Here is a 24,441-nt window from a genome sequence, read left to right as displayed (position 1 = left end):
CCATGGGTTTTAAGGTGGTATAATCAAAGGTTCCATTGTTCTGAATTCTGGCCACTTGTGATAACAGCCTGAACCACATTCCATAACGTATGCAAGCTGAAACATTTTAGACTGTGTCAAAATACAGTTTCATTTATATTTTCGAAATAATAGCATGAGATGACATAATGTCTTAATTGTTGCAGATAAGCAACAATTGGAAGTGGCGTTGCATTGGGAGGATGGATGGCTTGTTATCAAATCAAATGTGTTTTGAATATAGGTTAAACCAATTAGGATTATATTGGGGTGTGATCGGATCGCTTAAGACAGATATCAAAGAGTATATCCATGGATGATTTGGCCACCATTTTAGACGAGAGACAAGACGAGAGACGAGAAGAAAGACAAGTCAGAAAGACAAGAGAAAAGACAAGAAGACAGAAAGTCAGAAAGACACAGAGAGAAAGAGACAGGAAAGAGACAAAGAGAACAAGACAGAAAGAGAGAGAGAGAAAGTAAAGGAAGAGAATTAGAAAAGAGTTCTGTATTCCTATTTCATTTTCATACTTTGACTTCAGCCTTTGACTTTTAAAGTTGTGTTCAGGCTATTGTCTCAGAAGATAATTCCTGTGATTCTTTGAAGAAAATCAAATTGTCTACAAACTACCTTTTAAATCATTTTCAAGTTGTAACCAATGAACTTCAATAAAACAATTCTTATTTGCACCTGACAAGTTTTTAACTTGCTTTTCTACTGAGTTTCAGCAATGTCTCACCAACAACCGGCAACCGTAAATTAGATAAAACTGGATTCAAATCCTAAGATACTACAATTGGCGTAGTCGGGCAGCAGGGGAGGAGTTCTGATTCGACCTTCGGAGAGGTTCGGAATGCTTTGTGAGAAATCGGAGGAGGATCAGGCGACGACGGAAGCTTCGGGAATAATCGGAAGAGATCGGAAGACAGTCGGAATCCACGGCTAGACTGGGGTAAGAATATCTTTTTCACCATTAAAAGTCTTAAAGCCGCATCAATCAGTGCTTCGACCCCTGAAAAGGACATTTTTATAGACTGTGTTAAATCAATCAGCTGGTGGTTGTTGAGACTAACGCAGCCTACACACAAAAAGTTAAGTGAAAGGTTGAATTTATGGCTGATCCAGTTGAAAGTATAGATTTAGACCCTTTAGAAGGCAGAAATTTACTCCCTACGACGGTAAAAGGAGGAACTGGGATACCAGATGTGTCCATTGAAGATATGTTGGGGGATTTTGGGTCTTTCTTTCGTAAACAATTTGACCTATGTGTAACCTCAAAAAAAATTGAATCAAAGTATAATATCTGCAGAGGACAGTGGTCCTTTGATAATATCAAGAGAGCATGGGGAAAAAGCACACGATTGCACAGTGCAGAACGTGTTAAATGGTCCCTGGCAATTATGGGACAATTACGCAGACAGCAAGAGATAATTACTAAAAATAAAACTGATCATGAATATAGGACCACTAAAGACCAACTAATTGCAGTTGTTGAAGAATTGCAAGATGCAAAGGCAAAACTTGAATCTGATGATGAAACTGGAACTGATTTGGAAAACAAAATCTCTGAACTCCAGCAGTTGCCTGTTCAAATAGCAGAAGTACAAAATCAAATTTTTGAGGTGGACTTAAAAAACCAAAAGCTGCTAGCAAAAACTGAGCAAATTGAACTTGAAAATTCCAAGTTAATTGAAGAAAACTGTGTTTTAGAAAAAGAATTGCGAGATGCAGAATTCAGTTTTGAACAGGATGATGCCAAATTCCAACAGTTATCTGTTCAATTAGCAGAATTCCAAAATCAGATTTTTGAGGTGGACTTAAAAAACCAAAAGCTGCTAGCAAAAACTGAGCAAATTGAACTTGAAAATTCCAAGTTAATTGAAGAAAACTGTGTTTTAGAAAGAGAATTGCGAGATGTAAATTCCAAATTTGAACAGGACGATGAACTTAGAACAGAATTGCAAAACAAAACTTCTAAACTCCAGCAGTTATCTGTTCAAATAGAGTTCCAAGATCAAATTTTTGACGTAGAGTCAAGATACAAACAGTTGCAATCAAAAACTGATCAAACTGAACTTGAAAATTCCAAGTTAATTGAAGAAAAATGTGTTTTAGAAAAAGAATTGCAAGATACAAAAGCAAAACTTGAACATTATGATGAAATTGGAACAGAATTGCATAACAAAACTTCTAAACTCCAGCAGTTATCTTCTCAAATAGCAGAATTACAAAATCAAATTTTTTCAGTGGAGTCAAAATATCAAAAGTTGCAATCAAAAACTGAGAGAATTGAACTTGAAAAATACAAGGTAATGGAACAAAAATGTGTTTTAGAAAGAGAACTGCAAGATGCAGAATCTAAACTTGAACATTATGATGAAATTGGAACAGAATTGCAAAACAAAACCTCTAAACTCCAGAAGTTATCTATTCAAACAGCAGAATTACAAGATCAAATTTTTGAAGTTGAGTCAAGATATCAAAGGTTGCAATCAAAAACTGAGCGAATTGAATATGATAATTGCAAGTTAATCGAAGAAAGATATGTTTTAAAAAAAGATTTAAATATTGCCACTGAAAGCGGCAAGGTCCTAAAAGACTGGATTCAAACAGCAGCTGAAGTAACACAAACTCAACAAGCAGCCCACCTAGTGGCACAATTGGCAAATGCACAGCCGAAATCAAGTGTCATGAATAAGTTAATTCCTCTGCCAAATGAATCAGACGAAGATAGTGTTCCTACAAAGTGTAATACTAAATTAATTCAACTAGCCCCTTTAAAACGCAAACGGGTTAGAGTTGGAAGCAAAAAAATAGAGGAAGAAGGTGAAACTATCTCTAGAAACATATTTGATCATCAATGGACTCAGGAACCAGCAGAGCCTGCACAAATTGACGAATGGTCCAAAAATCTCCCACATCCTAAAAAGGGTGGTATGTCCACATGGAATGGAATTAACAGATTAAAATCCATTTACAGTCTCCACCCATTTGATGGAGTACAAGTTCTAACTATCATGCTCGGTACTCGCGTAATTTCAACCCTTAGAACTGAGGTGGAATTTGCCCTTGGAGACGATTTGCAAAATTTAGACGCTGGTTGGCTAGCAATCAGGGATTGGCTATTAACATATCGCCCCCCGAGGACCGATTGGTCTAAGATCACATTTTGCATTCAAAAAAGTAATGAAGATATTCAGGATTTTGAGGACAGATTTTTACAGACTTGGATGGAATATTCGGGAATGACACTTACAGACGAAACTGACACATGGGATGCAAGCAATTTAAATCCATTAAAAACGGCTTTTGTAGCCGGTGTTAAACCTGAAGTTTCTGATGCCTTGAATTTGGTTTTACCAGCTTGGGCCAAAACTGGCACATACCGAGACATAGTTGACCGGTGCATTCAGATAGATCGCGGTTTACGCAATCGGACAAGCTCATCAGCAGTGACTAAAGCACCACCACAAGATTCAGGGCAAACATGTACCCTGGCTCCATTAAAATCACGTAAGGAAAATATACCACAATGTTTTTACTGCGGTAAAGTAGGACACTGGATGGCAAAATGCTATCTTAAACAACGGATGGATTCGAGAGATGATAATGAGGTAGACAATTTTCACTACAATACATTTCCACCTCGTGGTCAACCACGTAATGCGCACAAACAAGATGCACCTAGGGTAACGTTCCAACAAGACAGACCCAGACTTACGTACCGGGATTCTAAAACCTCCCAACCTTATCCATGTGGGGAGGAACCTTATCCACGTAGGGAAGAACCTTACCCACGTAGGGAGGAATCTTACCCATGTAGGGAGGAATCTTACCCACATGGGGACGAACCGTACCCACGTCGGATTCTACACGATGATAACAATGCTATGAATGAAATGTTAAACAGCTGTCCTCCAGCTCAAAGACGTTCTCTGTGTGATAATTCAAAAAACTACTAGACCCCACTCTTGATGATTCTCTCCATTTCTCTCTACATGCACTTTTGCAGCAGAAAAATGATGGATTATATATTTCATTAAGAGTGGAAGGTATTGATATCGATTTTCTATTTGATACTGGAGCTGAACTTACCTGTGTTACTGAACAGAATGCTGCTTTCTTTCCCCTGACTTCAGAGAAAATTGAAGCTTTGGCTGCAGGAGGAGACTCTGTCCCTCTTCGGAAGACTATACCGCTGCTCTTAGAATTTGGACCACATCAACTGATAGCGTCAATATGGGTAGGTCCGGTAACACAAGCACTTCTAGGTATGGACATCTTATCACAACTAAATTCTTCACTTAATTTCAATAATGGGAAAATTACCTGGTCCATTAGACACATAAAAAAAGATGAAATACAACATCATCCAATTTGGGCGATTGACAAAAATGATTGTGGTCTTTTGAAAATGGAACCAGTTACTTTTGTGGGATCAGCTCCACCTTATACCAAACAATACCCCATTAGCAAAACGTCAATTCAAGGTATTCTACCTATAATAAAACAACTTGAAGAAAGGGATATTTTAGTGCGTATTCACAGTTCATCAAACAGCCCTGTATGGCCTGTGAAAAAGGCTAATGGTACATGGCGCCTTACTATTGACTACAGAAAGGCAAATCAATTCATTGTCAGAAAAGCTCCTTTAGTGGCAGATCCGTCTACAATTTTTAACTCTTTAACTCCTGACCTTCAGTGGTTTTCAGTCATTGATATGGCAAATGGCTTCTGGTCAGTACCATTAGCTAAACAAGTACAACCATGGTTTGCTTTTACAGTTAATCAGCAACAGTACACATGGACTAGACTACCGCAAGGTTTTCACAATAGCCCAACTGTTTACCACATAGCTCTGCAGAATCACATCAGGGAACTGCCTGATCTGCCTTCAACCATTATTCAGTATGTAGATGATGTTCTGTTAGCCTCCATCAATAAAGATGACCATGAAAAGGACTTACGGGTGGTCTTGAACCACCTCAGTGCAAATGGTCACAAAGCTAGCTTTGCAAAAGCACAAATTACCCAGGAAGAAGTTGTTTACTTGGGACAGAAAATTTCCAAAGGCAAAAGGGAACTTATTCAGGACAGAACAGCTGCCATCAAAGCAGATAAAGAACCCTCAACTGTACAGGAAGTCAGATCTTTCTTGGGACTCTGTAATTTTAACAGAAATTGGATTGATTCTTACACTCAGTTATGCCAGCCATTGAATGATCTTCTAAAAGGAAACAGAAAATCAAAAGATCGAGTTAAACTCAATTCTGAACAAAAACAATCTTTTCTGAATTTGAAAAAGGTCCTGTGTTCAGCGCCAGCCTTAGGTATTCCAAACAACGGAAAACCTTTTACCACGTTTGTTCATGAAAGAAATGGTTACATGACTGCAGTACTAGCTCAAGAACATGGTGATCAGTTAAGACCAGTTGGGTACTATTCCCTTAAACTTGACAATGTGGCACTAGCATTTGGCAGTTGCTTACGAGCCATGGAAGCTACATGTCGAGCTGTAATGATTACATCTGGACTTGTTCTAGACCAAAAGTTAATCATTAAATGTCCACATTCAGTCCATTCTCTACTATCCATGAACAGAGTGTCACAAGTTACATCAGCTAGATGGACTAGATGGACAGCAGTTTTGGAAGCTCCCAACCTATATTTTCACAAAGCCAGTCCTGTAAACCCATCGTCCTTGCTCCCGCTTCCCGAGGAACAAGGGAAGGGAGAGAGAGAAGGGCATGACTGTGTGAAAATAATAGAGGAAATGGAAGAAGTACGCTTAGTAGAAGAAGAGCCACTACACAACCCAGATTTAATCCTATTTACAGATGGTTCCTCTTTTATTGACAAGGGTATCAGGAAAGCTGGGTGGGCAGTCACAAGCCCATACGAAGTATTAGCTGAAGGAAGTTTGCCCCCAGCTACATCAGCTCAGCAGGCCGAATTAAAGGCACTTACAGAAGCATGTCACGTGGCAAGAGATAAAACTGCTAACATCTATACTGACTCCAGATATGGTTTTGGAGTAGCACATGATTTTGGCCAACTGTGGAGAAAAAGAGGATTTCTCACAACAGCAGGTACACCTATCCGAAATGGAAAGGAAGTACGAGATCTTCCAGAAGCTATGACCTTGCCCAAAGAAGTATCTAAAGAAGAAGTTCTAAAATGTAAAGCCCATACTCATGAGGACACTATGGAAGCAAGAGGAAATGCTCTTGCGGACCAAGCAGCAAGGGAATCTGCCTCCCTTTGTGCCTCTCATTGGCATCAGGAATCCAGTCACATTTACAAATTGGGAGTAACCACCTTATTACATGATTTACGTGAAATGCAGAATGATTGTACAAAGGAAGAAAAATGGAAATGGTTAGAATCAGGTATTCAACCGTATGATGATGAAATTTGGAGAGAAGTTCAAACTTGTAAACCAGCCGCACCGCAATCACTAATGCCCTTCTTAGCTCAACAAATTCATTCATGGGGACACATATCACCTCAACAAATGATGGATCGATTCTATAGAAGTTGGTGTGGTAAAGGATTCAAAAAACATGCACAATTGGTAGCAAACCGATGTGTAACCTGTGAAAAGAATAACTTGGGTCCTATAACATCAATGCCTCAATTAAGAGCTCCTACTCCTGCAGGTCCATTCCAGGACTTACAAGTAGATTACATCACTCTTCCTAAATGTCAACAGTACAATGACGTCCTTGTAATAGTGGATAAATTCTCCAGATGGGTGGAAGCTGCTCCAGCTAGAAGAGGGACAGCTGCCCATACAGCCAAAGTGCTATGCCAAGACTTTATTCCCAGATGGGGAGTACCAGCTAGCATTGACTCAGACAATGGAACCCACTTTACAGGAGCTGTTTGTAGGGAAGTCTGTAAACTACTAAACATTAACTGGAATTTACACTGTCCTTATCATCCACAATCATCAGGACAAGTGGAACGTATGAATCGAACTTTGAAAGAAAGACTGTCTAAATACAGCCAGGAAGGCATGAATTGGGTCCAAGCTTTGCCAATAGTATTATGCAGCATTAGAGCAACACCAAATAGAACAACAGGCCTGAGCCCTTTTGAAATCATCACAGGCAGACCAATGTCTCTGCCAGGAACTATTGACTTGAGGAAAACAGACTGTCATTTAATGAGTGATGCTTTGCTGTCTTACTGTCAAAATCTAACAAATGCTGTTAGCTCTGCTTCTCAACAGGTGTTAGCTGCGTGGGGTGATCCTCCGGAGGGTGGACACGACCTGGTGCCCGGTGAAGAAGTGTACGTCAAAAAGCTGCAAAAGGAACCTTTGGGATCAAAGTGGGAAGGTCCTTTCGTAATCCTTCTCACCACCCAATCCGCTGTTAAGTTAAAAGGAAAGAAAAGTTGGATTCACGCATCGCACGTGAAGCGCGCGTACAAGTAAAATGTTTGCCGCAATTTTAATTTTCAGTTATTTGATTGACTTCGTGAATGTTGTATCAGAAATGAATAAGAACACATTCCTTTACACAGCTAAGATATATGCTGAAAACTTTAACATTTCTAATTGTTGGGTATGCATTGCAACCCCTACTAACTCAGGGGATGGTATTCCCTTTCTAACTATTCCCTTTAATGCTTCAGAAACAGCAGAATGGTACATTTATCAAAGTGTCCCTCGCTCTGTGGTGACCCGTTCTGGAGCATATACATGTGAAAATGGGAGGTACCAGGTTGACATCCAAAAATCTATTAACTTATGGAAATCTGCAGGCTATCCACTAAACACCTTTTCAGGATGGCACCAACTTCAATTTAACCCTGACAACAAACCTCAACATCTTAACCTCCCAACTAATATTAAACAAAAAGGATCAATTTGCCTCATCAGTAAGGACCCTAAAGGGATACCAATGGGTAATAGTAATAGTACTAACTATGTAGATGTTAACACAGCTTTTAAATGTACTAACAACCGCTTAGAAAGAGTTATGCGGTCCTCAAGGATAACAGGCATACCTAACCTCAGAAATAATAAAACATTCGAAGACCAATGGCTCTTAGAATATATTTACTCATATTCTGCTTATAATGGAACTTATTTTATTTGTGATGATAAAGCATATCCCTGGCTCCCAAGATCCTGGTCAGGATCTTGCTATTAGGATACATGGTACCTGCCATTTGTCATGTGACTAATCTCCTGCATATTCAGAAATGACTGTTCAAAGAAAAAAACGTTCTATCACCTTTAGAGATGCAATTTTTGCTAGATTCATTCCTTTCTATTGGGAAGTAAGGATGGAGAATGAGTTAAATAAAATAACAACCATCATACAAAATGTGGCAGAATACACTGCCACGGCCTTAGACAAAATCTCTGACGAAATGCGAACAATTCGAACCGTGGTATTGCAAAATCGAATGGCACTTGACTATGTGCTAGCCAAAACCGGTGGCACGTGCGCCCTGATTGGTGCAGAATGTTGCACTTTCATTCCTGATAACTCTGAAGAAGTTAAAGATTTGGTATTACATATCCAAAAAGAAATAAAAAAACTTGATCCATCCCAAGTTCTCTCTCTCTGGGATAGAATTTGCGGGTGGTTTGGATACACAGGAATGTCCATAATGAGAATAATCCTATTCTCCTGTGCAGCTGGATTCATCATTTATATGACATACCAGTGTGCTACGTGCATCAAAGAACTATTCGCTAAACGCAGGGGGCCAACTGTCAGAATGATTCACACTAACCCTACTGCACCCCCAATTGATGAATTTGAGGTGAAATACTTTTGTTAAAATGTTAACCGTAATATCAATCAATTATTTGTATAATCTATTAATACTGAATCTGTAGCATCAAATTTGACTAATTCATTAATTGTTATTTTGTAATAATGATTCTTTAAGAATTTTAATGATTATTGTTGAAATACTTGTTGCAATACTAATTTTCCATTCTATTGTTTAAATCTGCAATGACAATATGAATGAATTATTCTTTGCGCTTTTACCTATCCTATCGCTTTAATGATATCTTTTATCTTATTCTGATATATCTCACTTGATCTTTCGATTTATCAAAGGGGCGACTGTAGAAGTCAGGTATTTTAAATACACTTAATATAGGTAAGAAGACTGTTTAAGACAGAAATATTAAATCCCAGTTTTAAAATGAAAGAAATATACAACTTCCAAACTCAGACATGTGTTTGGGAAAAACAGAACCACTGATAGAAACATCACATTCTTTCAAGGGCAGCAGCAAAATCCCATGGGTTTTAAGGTGGTATAATCAAAGGTTCCATTGTTCTGAATTCTGGCCACTTGTGATAACAGCCTGAACCACATTCCATAACGTATGCAAGCTGAAACATTTTAGACTGTGTCAAAATACAGTTTCATTTATATTTTCGAAATAATAGCATGATGAGATGACATAATTTCTTAATTGTTGCAGATAAGCAACAATTGGAAGTGGCGTTGCATTGGGAGGATGGATGGCTTTTTATCAAATCAAATGTGTTTTGAATATAGCTTAAACCAATTAGGATTATATTGGGGTGTGATCGGATCGCTTAAGACAGATATCAAAGAGTATATCCATGGATGATTTGGCCACCATTTTAGACAAGAGAAAAGACAAGAGACAAGAAGACAGAGAAGAAGAAAGACAAGAAGAAAGACAGAAAGAGACAGAGAGAAAGAGACAAAGAGAACAAGACAGAAAGAGAGAGAGAGAGAGAGAGTAAAGGAAGAGAATTAGAAAAGAGTTCTGTATTCCTATTTCATTTCATACTTTGACTTCAGCCTTTGACTTTTAAAGTTGTGTTCAGGCTATTGTCTCAGAAGATAATTCCTGTGATTCTTTGAAGAAAATCAAATTGTCTACAAACTACCTTTTAAATCATTTTCAAGTTGTAACCAATGAACTTCAATAAAACAATTCTTATTTGCACCTGACAAGTTTTTAACTTGAATTTCTACTGAGTTTCAGCAATGTCTCACCAACAACCGGCAACCGTAAATTAAACAAAACTGGATTCAAATCGGCCCATCAAGTCTGCACTGATTCTCTGAAAGGGCACCCTGTCTAGGCCCACACCTCTACCCTGTCCCTGTAACCCCATAGCCCCACCGAACCCTGCACATCCCTGGACACTAAGGGCAATTTATCAAGGCCAATCCACCTAACTTGCCCTTCTTTGGACTGTTGGAAGAAACCTGAGCACCGGGTGGAAACCCACACAGACACAGGGAGAAACTGCAAACTCCACACAGACAGTCACCAACGCCAAAATTGAACCTGGGTCCCTGGCTCTGTGAGACAGCAGTGCTAATCACTGTGCCACCAGAAGCATTGTTTCGGTATCAGTATTACTGTTTATGAAGCTCGAGATCGAATTCACTTTGCCAACTATTCTCTTATTATGTCTTGTAGATATACAAAATCCCTCTTCACCTCTTTCTCACTCCTCCCAAAGAGGCCAGTTGGGTTTTTGTGACAATCCAGCAGTTTTCATGGTCACTTTTTCCCAGTGCCGGCCCCACAAATGACCCAATTCATTCAGCTCAATTTCACAACCTGCCTTTGTGTTTTTGTGGGTTCTCTCTCACTCTCTATTTTCTGTTTTCAATCAATTTCACAGGGTGTTCGAAGGGGAGGCTTCAAAGTCCGGAAACGCAAACCAAACATCACATCAGGATCTGACAGAGTCCTCAATTCATCATATCCTGAATATCATCGATCATGGAAGGAAAAAGCATTGTTCTCAGTGGGGTGAAACCGTACACGTGTTGTGTGTGTGGACGAGGATTCAGTCGATCATCAGGCCTCACGAGACACAAATGCAGTCACACTGAGGAGAAACCGTGGAAATGTGTGGACTGTGGGAAAGGATTCACTTCCCCATCCAAGCTGGAAATTCATCGACGCAGTCACACTGGGGAGAGACCATTCACTTGCTCCAAGTGTGGGAAGGGATTCACTCAGTCATCCAACTTGCGGAATCATCAGCGAGTTCACACTGATGAGAGACCATTCACCTGCTCAAAGTGTGGGATGGGATTTGCTATTTCAGCCAACCTGCTGAGTCACCAGCGAATTCACACTGGGGAGAGACCATTTCAGTGTCCAGACTGCGGGAAATGCTATAAACGTTCTGGGGAACTGAGGAGTCATCAACGTGTTCACACTAATGAGAAGCCGTTCAAGTGCTCTCACTGTGGGACTGGGTTCAGACAATCATCTGACCTCATTGTACATCAGCGAATTCACACTGGGGAGAGGCCATTCACCTGCTCCAAGTGTGGGAAGGGATTCACTCAGTCAACCAACTTGCTGACACATCAGCGAATTCACACTCGGGAGAGACCATTCACCTGCTCCAAGTGTGGGAAGGGATTCACTGAGTCATCTGCTCTGTCCACACACCAGCGAGTTCACACCGGGGAGAAACCATTCACCTGCTCAGTGTGTGGGAAGGGATTTGCTATTTCAGCCAACCTGCTGAGTCACCAGCGGGTTCACACTGATGAGAGGCCATTTCAATGTCCAGACTGCAGGAAGTGCTTTAAACGTTCTGGGGATCTGATGAGCCATCAGCGTGTTCACACTGACGAGAGACTGTTCAAGTGCTCTCACTGCGGGACTGGGTTCAGGCACTCATCTCACCTCACTGTACATCAGCGAATTCACACCGGAGAGAGACCATTCACCTGCTCCGAGTGTGGGAAGAGATTCACTGAGTCATCCAACCTGCTGAAGCACCAGCGAATTCACACTCGGGACAGGCCATTCACCTGTGAGTGTGGGAAGGGATTCACTCAGTTATCCCACCTGCTGAGACACCAACGAAGCCACAAGTAACGACAGTGATTGGGTTTTTCTGTTCCTCACATTCAGGACTGAACCATGTTCATTTGGGTCTCTTTCTGCTGATAACAAACTCCAGCCCATTTACAGGGGCTAATATTCTGGCTAAAAGTTAAATAAATTAGATTTGTGTTAAACGTGCAGTGTTGAAACTTTTTAATCTCTCTGACACAAGTTATTTCCTTTTGAAGTTCTCTCGCTCTCCCCGTCTCTTCCATCCTCACCTCCAACAAGAAGTGTGAGGAGCTTGTGGAGCTTCTTTGTGACTGAGATTGAGTCAATCCGATCAGCTGCCTCTGCTGCTTCCCTCCCTTCCACGAGCCGAGCGGACCAAACTGTCTCTAAATTTCATCCTTTCCCGAGCCCTGAACCCACATCTTTCTCTAGTTTCTCTCCCATCTCCCCTCATGCCCTCTCAGAGCTCATCTTGTCCATGAGACCCAGCTCCTGCTCCATCGACCCTATTCCCACTGAGCTACTGATCGGCCAACTTTCCTGTGTCCATGGATATTGTCAACATTCCTCTCTCTTCAGGTACTGTCTCTCTGTCCTTCAAATCTGCCATCCTGCTTCAACCACTGGAGGGTGGTTCACATTAGAGGATGGGGGAGGTGGAATAATAAATAAGAGCTCACACTTTGTACTCAAATCAATGAGGACTCTGAACTCTGCCAAGGAAGGAAACCCTGGCAGGTGGGCGGGGAGGATTCACAAACACAGGCTGGAGGCCCCAAACCTCCCAATAAAACCCATTGGTTTTATTGTCAGTCTGCAGACAGGAGCTGGAGAACTGAACCCAGGCAGAGGAGAGGGAGGGAGAAAACTGGGAGTGGAGGAAAGAAATGGTGCAGATGGTGAGATGGGTTTGGATTTCAGCCCCAGGGAGGAGGGAGAGTGTGTGGGACTGGGATTTACAGCTTTGGGAGAACAATAGAGAAACAAATATTTTGGAGAAACTAGAATTGTCTCTTCAGAATTTCTATTCTGTACTGACAGTGATGCATTTTGTAAATTCCTTTTGCAAGGTATTAAAAGGGGAGGATTCAAAGACTGGAAACTCAAACCAAATATTACAACAACATTTGGCTGAGTTAACGGCTTCATCAATAGCTGATAATCCACAGCCTTTGAATGTGGAAGGAGAGATGTTTGTCTGTTCTATCTGTGGGAGAACAGTTCAAACAGCAATGTGATTGGAAAAGGACAGAGGCACAGACACATCTGAGTGACAAGTGTTCCAGTACACTGACTGTGCAAAGTGCAGGTTTGGTGGATTGACTATGGTGAATTGCCCCTTAGTGTCCAATAGTGAAGTGGGGTTACGGGGAGAGGGCAGGTGAAGTGCGCCTGGGTGGGCTGCTCTTTTGCAGGGTAGGTGCAAACCCGATGGGCCAAATGGCCTCCTTCTGTACTTGTAGGGGTTCGATGTCAGACCTGTTGAGTTAATCGCATTTTCTGTTTTCACTCTACATTACACACATTTTTAATCCACTAATTATATTTACTGAACCACTGAACCATCAACTACTGGGAGCAGTGTGTTGATATTTCAGCTACTTTGTAGGATTTTCTCTCAGTCTGATGGGTCTGCCTGGTGGTATTTCCCTGGTACTGTCCATGTGTTTGGGTGTTTGGTATTTTAGGGAGCAGGTAGAATTTCCTTGGTTCTACCTGTTGTCCCCTCAGATATTCCACCTGTTTTTGGTTAATGTGTCTGGAGTCTGAGTTCTTCCAGTCTGTCTCCAATTCCCCTTCCTGTCTCGGGTATATGGGTCCAGGTAGGTTGGTGTTGTGATTCATGCTGTTTAGTTGTCGGTCTGTCTCCAGCAGGTATTGTTGTCTCTCAATAATGACTGTGCTGCTCCCCTTGTCTTCTGGTCTTATGAACATATCTGTGTTGGATCCAAGCTCCCGGATTGTCTGTCTTTCTCTCCGGGTGAGATTCTGTTTGGCTCTTGTACTTCACTGTGACAGGGCAGAGACCTGATTGAAGGGTTCAAACATGGGAATTCTGGGAAAAATAGTCAAGGATTTGGGAGGTGACACCATGTTTAAAGAGTTAGAAGAGGAGAGGGAGGTTGAAGATGAGGCAGTAATTTGTACGGATGGCTTGAACCAAATACACAGCCTGCACCATTCGCGTGGAGGAGGAAACATCCATGTATTCTGTGTGGACAAGGCTTCAACTGGTTGTCAGTACTAAAGAGATAAAAGGACACCTGGATCATGAAGACATGGAAATGTGGGGAATGTGGGAAGGGATTCAATTATCGATGCCTGCTAAAACCCACTGATGTATTCACACAGGAGAGAGACAATTCACCTGCTCTGAATGTGGGAAAGGATTTACTCAATCAGCTGGCCTCATGTTACACTAACGAATTCATGCAAAAGGACAAACCATTCAGCTGCACTTCCTGTGAAAGGTTCAAGCATTCCTCTTCCCTCACAGCACATCAATACACTCACAGTGGGGAGCGACCGTCCACCTGCTGCACTTGTGGGAAGGGATTCACGTATTCGTCCGCCAGCACAACAGTGAGTTCACACTGGAGAGAGGCCATTCACCTGCTACAATTATGGGAAGGGATTCACTCAGTTATCCAACCTGCATACACACCAGCGGGTTTGTGTTGAGAAGAGGCTGTTCATCTGTTCTGTGTGTGGGAAGGGATTCACTCAGTCAGCTAGACCCATGTTACACCAATGAATTCACTCTGAGGACAGAGCATTCAGCTGCATGTCTTGTGGAATGAGGTTCACATTTTCATCTCAGTATGCACAATTGTGTTCACACCCCAGGGAGACACCATTTATCTCCTCAGTGTGCGGGAAGGGATTTACTCAATCATCCAGTCTGCTCAGACACCAGCGAAGTTACTATGGAGAAGCCGTTCAGCTGCAGTTTAATTGGAAAGACATTCAGGAAGTCATCCACCTTCAGTGCACACCAACAAATTCACAAAGGGCCGAGACCGACCATCAACACTGTGGGAAGGGATTCACTCAATAACGATATGAGCCGAGACATCAGCAAGTTGGCAAGTGACTGCAAGGGTTGGATTTTGCTGTTTATGCTGCTGTTATTCACATCCAGGATTGATGGTGTGACAATATCTGGTTTGATTCTGCTGATATTAACAAACCCTAGAACTGGCTGCAGTTTAATATTTTCAGATGTCACTGATTCTCGGGGCTGCGATGTCCCATTTTAAAAGCAGCATCTGTGATATTCTCCTTCATTCAAGAACTCTTAACAGGATCGTCCTAAATTGATGTTTGATCCAAAATCTACAATTCAGAGCTTGACAGGCTCTACTAATTAACATCTCCAATTAGAAAGTGCTGATTAATCCTTGCTGACAATTGTTAGCGACTCACACATTCCTCACAGTAACATGTCCATTGTGAAATTACATTATCAAAGAACATTAAACAAAACAGTGAAATATTTCATACTCACATCAATAAAAACTTCATTAATCAACATTGATATTGATGAAGCTTGGAAGTCACTGAGTTCAATCATTTCTGACACAGCAGCACCAGCCAGGGTTGGGGGATAGAGCGGGGGAGTGGGCTGAGGTGGAGTGCTCCTTCACAGGGTCACTGCAGACTCGATGGGCCAAATGGCCTCCCTCTGTACTGTAAAGACCTACAGGATTCTATGTTAAAGGTGGAACTCAACACAGACTGGTTTGAGATCCACTCAGCAGAGGTAAATGAAATGAAATGAAAATCGCTTATTGTCACAAGTAGGCTTCAAATGAAGTTACTGTGAAAAACCCCTAGTCGCCACATTCCTGCGCCTGTTCGGGGAGGCTGGTACGGGAATTGAACCATGCTGCTGGCCTGCCTTGGTCTGCTTTAAAAGCCAGCGATTTAGCCCTATGCGAAACCAGCCCCTATAACATCTGTCATTGAAGCAAAAAGCAAATGTACAACATGGACCCAACACCGAGAACACTGCATCACTGAAAGCAGCCAAGGCAGTTATGTAAAAAATGGCAAGATTGTGCAAATAAACACTAGACAGCCAACGTCAGTAATTCCACACTGCCTGTGATAACAGAAATGGAGGGCTGCACAGGGGCTCAGTGGTTAGCAGTGGGGCTGAGGACCCGGGTTTGATCCCGGCCCGAGGTCACTGTCTGTGTGGAGTTTTCACATTCTCCGTGTCTGCATAGGTCTCCCCCCCCCCCCCCCCCCCACAACCCAAAGATGTACCGGTTAGCTGGATTGTCCACGTTGAATTACCCTTAATTGGAAAGTAATTGGCTACTCTAAATTTATATAAAAAATGATAACGGAAATCTGTATGTGATGGGAAGAAGAAAGCTCCGCGTCTGACCATCACCAAAGTCATTCCCCTGAAATCCAACATGGTGACATCCTGACAGATGTAAACAGATGTCCCGCTGGGTTGAACACGACTGTCAGCTGTCCTCAGTCAGACGGGCATCTCCCAGTCGCTGTCTGACTCTCCTGCAGCTGCCTCATGGCTGAGCTGGAAAAGGCCATTGATGCTGAGCAAGCAGAAAGGCACCCGGCTAGGATGGAATTCCAGCTGAACTGCTCACACACAGAAAGTCCCATCGACTGTCGCACCGTCATGACCTCCTCTGTTGGGAAGTCCACCCTAACCCTGCAACCCAGAAACCCCATTTAACCTTTTTGAACAGTCAGGGCAATATAGCATGGCCAATCTACCTAACCTTTTGGCTTTACAAGGGTCGATCCAAACCCAACGTAAGTTCTATGAAATCAACTTTCAAACTGATGCAGAGTTCCAGCCAATGAGGGAGTCCGGGCTCAGCCTTGCCCCCACATTCACTGATCGGTTGGAGGAGCAGCTGCCTCTGCTTGGTCCTCCAGCCCCGCCCCCTCTTCCCATTGGTCCGGAGGTGCCGTCAATCACTCCCTGGGCATTGTGATCTGGAGCATGCGCAGTGCCGATACTGAAGCAATGTTGTTGGGGTGGAATTATTATTTTTAAAACAAATTTAGAGTACCCAATTCATTTTTTCCAATTAAGGGGAACTTAGCGTGGCCAGTTCACCTACCCTGCACATCTTTGGGTTGTGGGGGTGAGACCTACTCAAACACGGGGAAAATGTGCAAACTCCACACGGACAATGACCCAGAGCCAGGATCGAACATGGGACCTTGGCACCCTGAGACAGCAATGCTAACCACTGAGCCACCGTGCTGCCTTGCTGGAGTGAAATGCTGAGCAGTTCAGAATTAGAAACTGCAGTCGAGCTGGAAGCAATAGTACTGCCGGGTGGTTTGAGAGGCTTCATAAACCCCCGGTGTAGGCCCAGAACCCAGAATTAAAAGCTGCCGATCCACACTTGCAAACAACGGGCTGCAGTTGCAGTTCTCCGTCGACAGGCGCAGGCCCCATCTTGCTGAGGAGCGATATGGTGTATAGTGCGTGTGCGCGGTCATTGGGTAAGGGAGCCGTTGAGGGAGATTCAAGAACCGGACACTCAGTGCCCAAGAACCGCCCCATGACGGGAACATCGTTTCATCTCCAAGGTAGGAATTTGTTATTTCTTCTTTCATGGGATGTGGCGAGGCCAACATGTATTGCCCATCCCTAATTGTCCTTGAGAAGGTGGTGAGCTGCCTTCCTGAACCACCTCAGTCGGTGTGGTGTTGGGACACCCACTGTGCTATTTGAGAGGGATTTCAGGAGCTTGATCCAGTGACAGTAAAGGGACAGTCAGTGGTTAGCACTGCTGCCTCACACTGCCAGGGACCCGGGTTCGATTCCGGCCTTGGGTGACTTTGTGTGCAGTTTGTACGCTCTCTATTTGTACTCCTTTGCAGACTCCTTAAATCCACTTTACAAATTACTTCCTTGCCTGTATTTGAGTCAGACATTCAATCCCTTCATCCAACACATTCATATAGATTATAAATGGTTGAGAGCCCAACACTGATCCTGGTGACATTCCACTTGTCACATCTTACCCACCCAGAAATTACCCATTTATATCTACTGGCTGCTTCCTGTTCGCTAACCAATCCTCTATCCATGCTGATATGTTGCCCCCACACCATGAGCTCTTATTTTGCGCAATAACCTTCGATGTGGCACCTTGGGAAATACCTTCTGGAAATCCAGATAAAACACATCTACAGGTTCCCCTTTATTAACATCCCTTGTTATTTCCTCAAGGAACTGATAAATTAGTCAATCACGATTGACTCCCTGAACCCCATTCTCCAACACTGTATCAAAAGAAAAATCAAATCTCCTCTACCCCTCTGGCTCCTTTGCCAATTACCTTAGATGGACTCACTTTCTGTTAAAGAGCCTGTCAACCCCTCTCACCCACTTTCCCAAAAGTGAACAAATTTAATCAAGAAAAGTCCAGCAAATTCAAATATTTTCCGGTTAAAAGATTATTGATGAAACAGAACATGGTTAAAAAAACTAACAGAAAATTACTTGAGGATGAAAGACAACCAGAGTGACAGGATGTTCACAATGTTCTGGATCCCAAATGGTTTCCCCTCGGCTCCTCTGTACCCTGTTCCCATGACTCCCCACTTTGGACACAGGGGCACTGAACCCTGGGGGTCACATCACCATCAGCCCCTGTCACCCCCACCCTGATGAGTAGGAGATCCATTTCCCAGTCAGGCCTCCAGCACCTTCCTGTCTCTTTTAGTGCTCAAGCCTCTTTATCCTCAGCTAAATTCAGCCCTCAGCTCCATCACCTGGCTGTCATTGACACGAGCAATAGAGACAGAAAGGTGCACGAGGCTCAAACGGGTAGTCAAAATTTGTGGATTGGAACCTCCGTACAGGTCAGCAAGAAAAGGAAATTGAATTCTCAGTCAACAAATTAAAGAATCACAAAACGAGACTTCAAGATTTATGACTTTTAATGTGACAGACAAACTAGAACTTTGCTCGTTTTTACTTTTTCACTAATTCTCATATTTTCCTGTCCGCGTGCTCATGAGTCCCTTGGTTCGCGAGTGTTTTGGGGAAATTTTTGCATCTTCCTCCGTGAAGACAGACACACATTGTTTAGTTTCTCTGCCATTTCCTTACTCCCCATTATAAACTCTCCTGTCTCTGCCTGGAATGGACCCACATTGGTCTTTGCTAATCTTTTACTTTTCACATTCCTGTCGAAGCTTTTCCAGTTGATTTTTAAGTTTCACCCCAGTTTTCTCTCATATTCTATTTCTCTTCATCGATTTATTGATCCTCCTTTGCTGAATTCTAAAGCAAGCTCCTAATCCTCAGGTTTACTAATATTTTGACCACATTATGAGCTTTTCCACTGATCAAATGGGATCTTTAACTTTTCTTGTTAGCCAAGGTTGCATCACTTTTCCTGTTGGATTTTTATCCCTCAAAGGAATCGATATTTGTTATTTATATGTGAAATAAAAGTCACAAAAATCCCAGAGGACCATCGGCTGCTCTCCCCTTTGACAGAGAGAGAGCTGACTGGAGGTGATTAACCCGAGGGTCAGCACACCTCAGGCGAGGGGCCTGGTTGAGAAGGCGCGGTCTTCATGAATAAACTCAGCCAGTACAGGAGTTGGATCCATAGTGTTGGCTTTGCTCTGCATCACAAACCACTCGTCCAGCCAACTGAGCAAACCTACCCCGATAAATATGAAATCATTCCTTAAATATTAGGTATTCCCTGTACCAATCAGTTTCCCATCCACCTCAGACAACTTGCCCCTCATACCCTGATAGTTTTCTTCTGTGAGGAACACCCAGATGAATTAAACAGAAGAACCATGTAACCACCAGGGCCCATCTCCATGGCAATGTGGCATGTTTTGTGGTGTTCCAAACAGAAATGGAAACTAAATATCTTCAACCTTCCAAACACCCTTGTACAATTTGAAGCCAGGTATTAGCAACAAGGCTCAAAGAGCATCAGCCCACTGGAGGCAAAGTGGTGAGACCGGCCAGTCCAGCAGAAAGAAACCTTCCGACCATCCCCACTGACCACCTGTCAGAATGAACAAAATGCAGTCCTGGATGTAGAGCAGAAACAATAACAGCAGAATCCAACTCCTGTAATCAGTTGTGAAATTGTTGGTGTCACTGCAGGTGTGGTGAAACATGCCATCCCATTTCACATTGAGAGCAGGTGAATGGACTCTCCCCAGTGTGAACTCGCTGGTGTCTCCACAGGTTGGATAACCGAGTGAATCCCTTCTCACACTTAGAGCAGGTGAACGGCCTCTCCCCAGTGTGAACTCGCTGGTGTCTCTGTAGGGTGGATAATTGAGTAAATCCTTTCCCACATTGGGAGCAGGTGAATGGCCTCTCCCCCGTGTGCATTCGCTGGTGTGTCTGCAGGTTATTTAACTGAGTGAATCCCTTCCCACACTGAGCGCAGGTGTATGGACTCTCTCCAGTGTGAACCCGCTGGTCTGACTGCAGGTTGGCTAACTGAGTGAATCCCTTCCCACACTGAGAGCAGGTGAACGGCCTCTCCCCAGTGTGAACTCGCTGGTGTGAATGCAGGTTGGCTAACTGAGTAAATCCCTTCCCACACTGAGAGCAGGTGAATGGCCTCTCCCCAGTGTGAACCCGCTGGTGTGTCTGCAGGTTGGATAACTGCGTAAAGCCCTTCCCACACTGAGAGCAGGTGAATGGCCTCTCCCCAGTGTGAACTCGCTGGTGTAACTGCAGACTGGATAGCCAAGCAAATCCCTTCCCACACGTAGAGCAGGTGAACGGCCACTCCCCAGTGTGAACTCGCTGATGTGAATGCAGGTGAGATAACCGACTGAATCCCTTCCCACACACAGGGCAGGTGAATGGTCTCTCCCCAGTGTGAACTCTCTGATGTTTCTGCAGGCTGGATAACCGAGTGAATCCCTTCGCACATTGAGAGCAGGTGAATGGCCTCTCCCCAGTGTGACCGCGTCGATGAGTTTCCAACTCTGATGGGACTCTGAATCCCTTCCCGCAGTCCTCACATTTCCATGGTTTCTCCATGTTTTGGGTCCCCTGGTGTCTCTCCAGGCTGGTCAATCAGTTAAAGTCTCTTCCACAGACACAACGCAGGTATGGTCTTCCCTCACTGAGTATATTGTGGTGCTTTTAACATAGAACATAGAACATAGAACAGTACAGCACAGAACAGGCCCTTCGGCCCTCAATGTTGCGCCGAGCCATGATCACCCTACTCAAACCCACGTATCCACCCTATACCCGTAACCCAACAACCCCCCCCCCCCATTAACCTTACTTTTTTTTTAGGACACTACGGGCAATTTAGCATGGCCAATCCACCTAACCCGCACATCTTTGGACTGTGGGAGGAAACCGGAGCACCCGGAGGAAACCCACGCACACAGGGGGAGGACGTGCAGACTCCACACAGACAGTGACCCAGCCGGGAATCAAACCTGGGACCCTGGAGCTGTGAAGCATTGATGCTAACCACCATGCTACCCTGCTGCCCTGTAAGGATCTTTCCACAGTCAGTTCACTGGAACACTCTCACTCGGGTGTGTGTTGTGTGGGTCTCGGTGCTTTTCCAGTCACACTGATGTTTCCACAGTCAGTTCACTGGAACACTCTCACTCGGGTGCGTGTTGTGTGCGTCTCGGTGCTTTTCCAGTCACACTGATGTTTCCACAGTCAGTTCACTGGAACACCCTCACTCGATTGTGTGTTATGTGGGTCTCGGTGCTTTTCCAGTCACACTGATGTTTCAAATCTTTAGCTGACAGTCTGGGCAAACTTTCTCCTTCTAGATTCAAAGGCCGATGATATTCAGGTTCCAGTGAATCGAGTGACTGTCAGATCAAGACGTGACGTTTGAGATTTCTGTCTGTAATTCCTCCTCATCTAATATCCTGTAAAAACAATTTACAAAACTCATCACTGTCAGTACAGGATAGAAATTCAGAACAGACAATTCTTGTTCCTATGGAACATTATTTTCTCTCTTATTCCCCAATAGCTGTAAATCTCCATCCCACACACTCTCCCTCCATTCTCACTCTGCTGTATCTAATATTCACCCTCCCTATTCTCCTGAAGGTGCTGATTCAGGGTGACGGACAAATCCAAGCTCACAGCTTCCTGTCCAGGAGATCAAAACAAATATGAGCTGCAGTCAGCCATTCGTCCCATCCAGGGAGGCTTTGGTGCCTGGGGCCAATGTGGAATGCTGTTTAGGCAGGGATTTGCCCAGATGGGATACCACCACTCAACTGTGCGTCCTCCAAACCTCAAGTGCCAACGGGTCCGAGCACAACCGTTTTGAGGTCTCGGATGGCACTGGTTGCAAGCCGGATGTCCACTGCCGCACGTTGTGCTAACCCGTGGGGTAACAACCAGCCCATTCCTCCGCCACCCAGCAGGTCCAAGATCCTGGTTAGCCCAGCAGCCACAGCTTGCTCCTCCGCCAGCCACTCAAAATGGTATTGGTGGAGGTGCAGATTCCTGAGCAGAGCAGGTCCTGGTAAAAGATGGGCAGCGCCAGCGGAGGGTAACGAAGACCCTGCAGATCGATGAATAGGAGCTATACGTCATAATTCAGGCCGTCCACTTGGCAGAAGAAATGCGTCGCCAGGACACACCATCATGGAGGGGGTCAACGTAAAGGTATCACTGCAGAGTCTGAAGGCGGAAGGTCGCCACCTGGCTGCCCTCCCTAAAATGGAGACTCAGAATGTCAGCAGCGACCCAGTGCAGTCTCTTGTCCCACAAGAACTCTACAAGCATTCTCTGGAACTTTGTGACAACGTCAGGGGGAGGGTTCAAAGTGACCAGCCGGTACCACAACATGAAGGCTATCAGCTGGTTTATGACAAGAACTCGACCCCTGTAAGACAGCACTCGGAGCAGTCCTGTCCAATGTTTCCTGTGAGCGGTGACCTTGGCCTCCAGCTCCTGCCAGTTAGCCGGCCAGGATTCCTCAGCCGGGCAAAGATGGACTCCCAAGTAGAGGAGGCTGGTCCTGCTTCAGGTGAAAGGCCTGAGCTCCTCTGGGAGGGGGTCCATTTGCCACAGACCAACCAGGAGTCTGGAACACTTGGCATAGTTGATCCTGGCAGAGGATGCGGCAGACACCCAGCCTGGCACTATCACATCCTCCGCAGGTCAGCAGAGTCAGTGAACATGAGGAGCACGTCATCCGAGCGGACCACCCCAATGCCCAGCCCACGCAGAAGCAGCCCTGACAACCTCCTCCGCATGAGGTGCAGGAAAGGCTCCATGCAAATAGAATAGTGTTGACCAGACAAGGGGCAGCCTTGTCACACTCCTCCCCCAAAGTGAAGAGGTGCCATCAGGGACCCGTTCACCTTAACGAGTCACTCCGCGGCAGTTTACAGAAGTCGGATCCCGGCGACAAAATGTGTCCCGAAGCCGAATGCTTGCAGAGTCCTGAATGAATATTAGTGATCCACCCTGTCGAACGCCTTCTCCTGATCAACGGGCAGGAAGATGCTCGGCATACCAGCCCTCTGGGAATGATGGGCCAGGTGCCGGACCAGATGAATGTTGCTATGGATCGTGCTGCCCGGGACCGTGTAGAACTGGTCGGGGTGGATCATGTGGCCCAGCACAGTGTCAAGGCGCAAACACATCACCTTGGTGAAGATCTTCTAATCCGTGCTGAGGAGAGAGACCGGACGCCAGTTTTTAAGATGGCAGAGATTCCCCCCTCTCTTGGGCAGCAGGGTAATGGTGGCTCTGCGCCATGAGAAGGACATCTCCCCGGTCGCGATACTTTTCCCCAGGACCGCTGCATGGTCGCTCCACAGGACGTCCCAGAATGCCCTGAGGAACTTCACGGTCAGCCCATACACCCCTGCGGTTTTGCCCCTGGACAGACTGTCGAGGGTGCTGGTCAGCTCCCCAGGCCCATAGGGGTAGCAAGCCTCCCGGCGCCCTCTGGGCCGACCTGCGACAGGCCCTCCTAGAAAACTCTGCAAGCACCTGCTGCACAGAGGCCATCGGGACATGGGGCAGGTACACCCTTGAAATGTACAGCGGTCGATTCTGGATGCTCCAACCCCAGGCCTCACAAAAGTGCAGATGCTGAAGTCAGGATGGATAGTCCACCAGACATCCGCCAAGTCAAAGAACCCGAGCAGGTTCCTTAACTTCACCACCGCACGAGAGCTGCACTGGGTACCGAGGCGGTCCTTTGTCCCGAGGGTGCAATTAAAATTCCACCCCCAGGATGATGCACCCGCCTGCGACAATGGTGCCAAGATGAGTGGACACTTGCTCGAGGAAAGTCGTCTGCTGCTGTCCAGCTTGGGGAGGGTAGACATTCACAAGGTGAAGTACCTCGATCCCTTCACGGACCGTCAGGTCTGGCACTGGCCCCTTGACCCCAAAGATCTCCGCTGAAAATGTGGGGCCCACAAGATAGCCACTTTGCCTGAACATGAGGTTAGGTGACTCATGTAGAACCCCCCCACCCCCCACCACTCCAGCAGCCACGTGGCTTCATCTCCCTAGCGGTGTGGGTTTCTTGCAGGAAGCACACCGCGTACTTCCCGTTCCAGAGGACCGAAAAGT

The sequence above is a fragment of the Scyliorhinus canicula genome, unplaced genomic scaffold (genome assembly GCF_902713615.1).
Source record: "Scyliorhinus canicula unplaced genomic scaffold, sScyCan1.1, whole genome shotgun sequence".
Classification (NCBI taxonomy): domain Eukaryota; kingdom Metazoa; phylum Chordata; class Chondrichthyes; order Carcharhiniformes; family Scyliorhinidae; genus Scyliorhinus; species Scyliorhinus canicula.
Note: the sequence above shows the minus strand (reverse complement) of the source record.